Source organism: Bos taurus, chromosome X (assembly GCF_002263795.3).
Source record: "Bos taurus isolate L1 Dominette 01449 registration number 42190680 breed Hereford chromosome X, ARS-UCD2.0, whole genome shotgun sequence".
NCBI lineage: Eukaryota > Metazoa > Chordata > Mammalia > Artiodactyla > Bovidae > Bos > Bos taurus.
Window position 1 is genome coordinate 998,891 of NC_037357.1, and position 8,110 is coordinate 1,007,000.

Below are 8,110 nucleotides of genomic sequence, written 5' to 3' on the forward strand. Positions count from 1 at the left end.
GCTAGTTGTATGTTCTTCTATGGTTGTATTTAACCTGACAGAAGGAGAAATACTGAGAAACAGCAGGCTAGGAATAAAAGAGAAAATTAGGCTTAAAATTAAAAATAAAAATTAGTAAACTCATATCTATCATTTGGAATCTATTTAAGTTTCTTTGACCACTGTGTTTTTTCTGCTCTCACTGATAGGTGAAGAGGAGCAAAATATACTACCCCCATGTATTCCTCTTTGACATAAAGATTATCTCAAGCTGGTTATTGTTAAGAAACATCAGACACAAGAGAAGCTCTGAAAACTGAACAGAAGTTTCCTTTTTGCAAGGCACATTTACATTTATAAGGGAAATTTGCATTTTAAGGGTGTCTCCCTCTGTGTACCAGGCAGAGGACGATGACGAAACCTCTAGAAAATTTGTACCAATGGAAAATGCAAAAACTTAAATCTGTGTAACAGTTGTACTCTAGTTTTAACTGTGTGTTTCTTGATAACCTCCCATAAGTGGCCCCACATCCACCTCCAAATCTTCTTTTGTCTTCAGCTGGAGATGGTATTTAAGGTGATGCTTGGGATATTTCATAGATTTACTCAGTTTTTCCTGAGTATCTTCCATGTATACAGGAGATATGCCTGTGTTGACTGAAAGGAAAATGAAAAGTGTAGGAGCTGTGTGTTTATTCAGGGTCTTACTGAGGACCATAGACAGGGAGACAGCCCCTCAGCTGCTCTGAGAAACCTCTCTGAAGAAATAGAGGGAGAAGCCAGTTTATATATGATTTTGGGTAGGGAATATGTGCAGTTGAGCATACATCTCAGCAAAAGGTTAGTCACAAGGATGTAGTATCTTTGTGCTTTTTGATGTATGGAAAAATGCAAGAATGTGGGTTCATAAACATTTTCTCCAGAGGTATATCTAACTATTTAAGGGTCTGTGTTTCCAAAGCACAGAGTGCTTTACCCAGTTTTCTTCACCCTGAATTCCTTTCAGAATGCACTGTTGCTCAGTGACTGCAGTGGCTAATAACTTAATCCTTGTAGAACCAGATGGTGGGCAATATTCTTTGTTTTAAACATGTTGTTGAGCTTATGTTTGTTTTTCTCCTGTTAATGTCTTTTCTTATAGAGGGGGGTCTCAGCTAAGATGGTAGAGGGAAAATTATTTTTCCACCCCTACATTTGGATGACATAAAACTACCCAAGGTCCTAAGACTTGCCTTAAGTATCCTCATTGGCAAACCCAAATAGATGAATGTGAATGTGCAGTACCTATGTGTCCTCTCCAAGTTTCTAAATTTATTCTCTCAGATTTTACCAAATCACTTTTCTCAAGATAAACCAATGTAAACTCACAGCTGTTTACACACTTAATTTGGAGTCAAACAGATCTAGTTTCAAATTCCAGTCTTACTCAAAAATGGGCAAATTACTCAATCACAATGAGCCTCAGTTCTTTTGTCTACAAAAAGGGAAGTATGTTAATAATTCATAGATACATTTCAAGTTCTGCATGAGATAAAAAATGCAAAACATGCTGAACATAGCCCAAGAGATGACAGATGCTGTTATTGTTACTGTTCCTATTATTGTTAGTATTATTAAATTGTTATGCCCACATCTACATTCTGATTATACAATACAGTTGGTATGCTTCATGTCCTTCAGATAATAACACACAGTTCTCTAAAAGTCATGTGGGCAAGGACTGTATGTTGCTAAATATAGATAGATTTCATAAACTTTAAACACTAAAGTTGTAACTTTATTCTTTTGCTGTGTATGGTACAAATACATATTCACTCTTTTTTAGCTTCTTTTCCCATATAGGTTATTACAAAATATTGAGTAGAGTTCTCTGTGCTATACAGTAGGACATTATTAGTTACCTATTTTATATATAGTAGTGTGTCTGTCAATCCCAGTCTTCCAGTTTATCCCACCTCCTTTTACTCCCCAGTAACCATAAGTTTGTTTTCTACATCTGTAAATCTATTTCAGTTTCATAGATAAGTTCATTTGTAGTCTTTTTTTTAGATTCCACATATAAGCAATATTATATGATACATGTCTTTGTCTGACTCATTTCACTCAGTATGAGAGGTTCATCCATGTTGCTGCAAATGGCATTATTCTGTTCTTTTTTATGGCTAAGTAATATTCCTACATATATATATATATATATATATATATATATATATATATATATATATACCACATCTTCTTTATTCATTCCTCTGTTGATGGACATTTAGATTGTTTCCATGTCCTGGATGTTGTAAATAGTGCTGCAGTGAACATTGAGGTGCATGCATCTTTTCCAAGTATGGTTTTCTCCAAGTATATTCCCAGGAGTGGGATTGCTGGATCATATAGTAGATTTATTTTCAGTTTTTTAAGGAACCTCTACACTGTTTTCCATAGTGGTTGTACCAGTTTGCATTCTGGTCAATAATGTAGGAGCATTCCCTTTTTTCCACACACTCTCCACCATTTATTGTTTATAGACTTTTTTTTTTTTTTTGCCAAGTGTATTTTTCTTCAAGTTCACAGTGTACACAGAACAAGCTACTACCCCCAACACCATATTCTCAGGACAGGTTTTCACCATCTCATTGAGAGAGCCCATCAGTTTTTTGCCCTAATCTTAAACTTACTCTCTGTAAGTTTAAAAAAAAAAAAAGGAAACAGAAAGAAAAGATTTCCACTGGTTGGCAATGTGGCCTCATCCCCCACTCTAGTTGGCAGTGACAATTTTCCATGAAAGACTCTGTGGAGGCCCAGGGCCCTGGGGGACTATGGTTTGCCCTGGCCACTTTGCTGGAGGACTGTACTCCCCCCCACCCAGGGTTTCCTCCTTCTCCTCCCTGGCCAGTGGGGCCATGCAGGGACAAGGAAACATGACAGGGACACAAGCCCTGACCTATTGCCCACTGCAAGGAGCTGAGGACCCCTGACCCTGTATGCAGGAACTAGTGCCAGAGAGTTAAATTATAATATTCAGAACATGAGCAGGGTTGGGAAGAAAGACAACACAGAGTGCAGGAGTCCAGTGGGAATCTTCCTGCCTTCATTTGGGGGCATTTTCAACACAGGGTTGAAGGCAGCACTGAGGAGGTGAGAGTCCTTGAAATGTGGGCCTGGCCTCAGGAGGGTGTCTGTGGGCCCGGGACTGGGGAGAGTGTGGTAGTGGGAAGGGCTACCCTAGGACAGCCTGTTTCCCCAGGGATCCTCATCTGGGCCCCCGCATCCAGCTATCTCCCTGCTTTCCTCCAGGCTGTGACTTTCAAGAGATGTGAACCCCTGCAGCCTCCAGAGTTGGGGGTGGGCAATAAGCAGGGGCAATCCTGCCTGTATCCACGCCTAGTGGGGGTCCTCAAAATTCTGGGCAAAGTGGGGCCAGGAAAGTCACCCCAGCAATGGACACCTGGACTGGTGTCAAGGTCTCTGCTGTGTCCTCCACTCACTGTGGGGATGGTCAAAGCTGTGGAGGCTTTGGGACGCCCCACCTGGCTGACACAGGACACAGAGCTGCAGGGCAGGGGGGTGAGATAACTGGTGGATGGAGTTAAAGACACTAGCGAGAGGTGCGGGGTGGGGGTGCAGGAGGACCCTGACTCTGAGCACTGTACCTGCACACTGACCTAGTGACTTGACACATTTGTCACCAGGAGTGGGCGGCAAACACACAGCGCATGACCCGTTCTACCATAAACCTGATGAGTTTTCCAAAAGAAGCCAGCTGTGGTGGTTTTCCCACAGGTGCCCTTGGCCATGCAGCAACCTGTGTCCCATGGCCCGGGAAATTACAAGGCAGCCCCCCAACACACTGAGATGTGCAGATTTTGGGGGTTCTGGGAAGGTCCCCACCAAAATGACTGTGGAGCATCAAGTCTCGGTCACAGCTCAAAGGCAGATGTTACATTTTTCACAAGGACAGAAACGGAGACACCTAACACCAGGTGTTATGGAGGCGGGTCCACTGCAGAACATGGTGCGTAGCTGACAGGGTCTTCTCACAGGCCACCTTGAGGTTGTTGGGGTGCTTGTGCATCCACGCCAAGAGCATGGCGGCGAAGCCATCCCCAGTGCCGACGAAGATGGTGTCCACCTTGTGTGTCTCCCTGGGGATGCACTACATCACCGTGGAGCTGTCAGGGGTCCATGTCCTCTGGCTCCCCAGTGCCATCAGGTAGTCAGTGCCGCTCGAGGACAGCAGGTCAGAGCTGGTGATGACCACCGTGTTGGGCCCCGTGGAGTATAGCTTGTCCATAACCTCTAAAGACTTCTTCCTGGCTGTGGATCTTTCTCCTGGTCAGCAACTCAGCCTCAAACTGGTTGGGGGTGATGATGTCTGCAACTGGCACCACCTTCTCTCTGTAAACGGGAAGGAGGTCCTCTGGGGATGTACATGGTGCCTTCTCCATTATGCTGGTCTCCCATCTCAGGGTCACACATGTACATGAGCCTGGAGTTCTGCTGTTAAAGCTCCCTCAGGATGTTCACCACCATGGCCAGGAAGGACTTGTCTCACCTATAGCCCCTGAGAATGTAATCATCCTGATTGGAATTGTTCAGCTTCAGTTCCTAGACCGATCATGGAGCTGGTCTGGGTTTGGCACTTGGCCCTTCCAATGTGAGTAGCCTGTGTGGTTTGAAAACTGGACAGAGTTTACCGCATCAGCCTCAAGCCCCAAAACCTGTAGGGAATGTGGCCAACTGATTGCTCAGGTAGCTGGGGTCATGTCACCATGCCGCTGGGCAGCTGGCTGCCCCCCACAGCCCCCGCAGGTTTTGGGCTCCAATCTGCTGCTGTCCTGCTCCGGCACAGGTGCTCCATTTGGAGGACAGGCTGCCTCCCTCTCTGTAGACTTTTTGATGATGGCCATTCTGACTGGTGTGAAGTGATAACTCATTATAGTTTTGATTTGCATTTCTCTAGTAATTAGTGATGTTGACCATCTTTTCATGTGCTTTTTAACCATCTGTATGTCTTCTTTGGAGAAATGTCTTTATATCTTCTGCCCATTTTTTTATTGTGTTGTTTGCTCTTTCTATTTTGAGCTACATGGGTTGTTTGTATATATTGGAGATCAGTCCCTTGTTAGTTGCTTCATTTGCAAATATCTTCTCCCATTCTGAGTTTTCTTTTCATTGTGCTTATAGTTTCCTTTGCTGTGCAACATTGTAAATCAATTTTACCCCAATAAAATGTTTAAAGAATGTACATTGAGAGATGAGCGGATAAAAAAGAAGTCATACATATATAAAATGGAATATTATTCAGCCATAAAATGAATGAAATAATGCCGAGGTCCAGCCCTGGCTGATCCAGAGTATTCGAAGGGGAGATGGCTTCGGTGATTACACTGGATACAATAGCTTTATTTAAATATTAATTAGAGATATGAGTAATAGAATGAGGATAGCTTAGTAGGAAAATTCAGCGGAGAAAAGAGGCTGAGTAGCTTGGTTTACACGGAAAATCAATATCACCTGTGACATCAGGTTAGCTCTGACCACGGAGGCCACAGGCGCCCTCTCGAATAGCGGAAGGTGCCCCACCTTAGGCACCTTCTCGAGTGGGTCTTAGAAGCCCAGGCAAATAAATGGTCGCAGAGGACCTCCATGCTCCAGATGGAAACTTCAGCCAGAAATTGAGAAAAAGAATGACATGGGGAGACCAAGCTTCGGTGAGCAAGGCCCATAGCTTTATTTTCAACAGGGGCTTTTATACCATAAGTTGTACATAGAGGATAATAGGGGGCGTGAAATCATGCAAAGTCAGCAGTCTTTGATCCTTATTGAAACCAGGCTTTCTTTCCTGCAAATTTATCGTATACAAATGGTTTAGGTGATTTACATCATCTTCTGGCCAGAAGGCCTATTAACATTTTATGACTCTTGACAAAGGTTTGTCAACCGTAAGACTTATTTTCTCTAAGAGTAATTATTTTAAGGTTTGGCGCCATCCTCCGAAGGTGTTAGATTAAGTTGCATTCCTATAGGGCAGAGGTGCAGTGGGTTTACAACAAAGGAAAGAATTTATTACCTTAAGGGTCTAAAGTTGCTAACACCAAGGCCACTATTATTTTTTTCTACATACCAACTATGTTAATTAATACACATTCAAGGATACAATACAGGGGATGTGGAAACTTGGCAGCAAGCATTGGCTCATCAATGAAATCTTTTACTAGTTTTATTTTGACAGTTTCTAACTCTCTGAGAGGCTCTAAGCTATTTGAATATCTTAAGCTTCCCGTGGTTCTCGAGACTGGGAGACTGTAAACAATCATATGCATAGATGTAGTAGTCCGGGTAAACTTGTCAGGCAAGTTAGAGAGCTATCTAAGGGGTTTGGATTTAAACACTCCTAATGCCCAGGAACTTTATTAACTGGAGCTGTAAGTTAACTCTTTATCAGAGAGAGCGAGATGGTGGTGGGGGACAGCCCCCAGTAAAGTAAGAGGTAAGAGCACAAAGCAGTAAAGTAGGCAGACTCTGGTTTTTGGGGGTAGATGCTCGAGAATATCCAGGGGGACTCCTGAGGCTCGATCCCGCCTTTGCATATGCTGAGCCTCCTTCCTCATGACCTTTGCCACGGGTGGAGTTCCTCACGCCGGCTCCCGGCAAAATAATGCCTTTTGCAGCAACATGGATGGGCCTAGAGATTAACATATTAACTGAAGTAAGTCAGACAGAGAAAGACAAATATCATATGATACTGCTTGTATGTGGAATCTTAAAAAACAATGGTACAAATGAACTTATTTACAAAACACTAGTAGAGTCACAGATGTAGAAAACAAACTTATGGTTACCAGAAGCTAAAGAAGAGGGAGGGATAAGTTAGGAGACTGGAATCAACATATACACACTCAGATCAGATCAGTTCAGTCACTCATTCATGTCCAACTCTTTGCGACCCCATGAATCCCAGCATGCCAGGCCTCCCTGTCCATCACCAACTCCTGGAGTTCACTCAGACTCACATCCATCGAGTCAGTGACGCCATCCAGCCATCTCATCTTCTGTTGTCCCCTTCTCCTCTTACCCTCAATCCCTCCCAGCATCAGAGTCTTTTCCAGTGAGTCAACTCTTCACATGAGGTGGCCAAAGTACTGGAGTTTCAGCTTTAGCATCATTCCTTCCAAAGAAATCCCAGGGCTGATCTCCTTCAGAATGGACTGGTTAGATCTCCTTGCAGTCCAAGGGACTCTCAAGAGTCTTTTCCAACACCACAGTTCAAAAGCATCAATTCTTCGGCACTCAGCTTCTTCACAGTCCAACTCTCACATCCATACATGACCACTGGAAAAACCATAGCCTTGACTAGACAGACTTTTGTTGGCAAAGTAATGTCTCTGCTTTTGAATATGCTATCTAGGTTGGTCATAACTTTCCTTCCAAGGAGTAAGCGTCTTTTAATTTCATGGCTGCAGTCACCATCTGCAGTGATAGATAACTAATAAAGACCTACTGTATAGCACAGGGGGCTCTACTCAATATTCTGTAATCACCTATATGGAAAAATAATCTAAAAAAGAGTAGATATATGTATGTATATATAAATGAGTCATTTTGTTATACACTTAAAACTAACACAAGATTGTAAATCAACTATACTCCAATAAAAATTTTCAAAATAAATAAATAAAATAATAAGACTATCAACAGGGGGCGGTCCTAAGATGACAGAGATGGCAGAGGAATAGGATGGGGAGACCAATTTCTCCCTACAAATTCATCAAAAGAACATTTGAACGCTGAGTAAATTCCACAAAACAACTTCTGAATGCCGGCAGAAGACATCAGGCACCCAGAAAAGCAGCCCATTGTCTTTGAAAAGGAGGTAGGAAAAAATATAAAAGATAAAAAGAGAGACAAAAGAGTCAGGGATGGAGATCCATCCCGGGAAGGGAGTCTTAAAAAAGAGAGAAGTTTCCAAACAGCAGGAAACACTCTCACTGGCGAGTCTGTGGTGAGCCTTGGAACCTCAGAGGGCAACATAACCGGGAGGAAAAATAAATAAATAATTTAAACCCACAGATTACGTGCCCAATGGTAACTCCTAGTGGAGAAGCAGCGCAGACGCCTGGATCTGCCATTAACAAGC

General features: G+C 42.9%; 1 pseudogene; it reads right to left on the reverse strand.

The window, feature by feature from the left end:
* Nucleotides 1-3,943: 3,943 nt before the first annotated feature.
* LOC786273 (pyridoxal kinase-like) lies at nucleotides 3,944-4,880 on the reverse strand (annotated as a pseudogene).
* Between the last annotated feature and the right edge of the window lie 3,230 nt (nucleotides 4,881-8,110).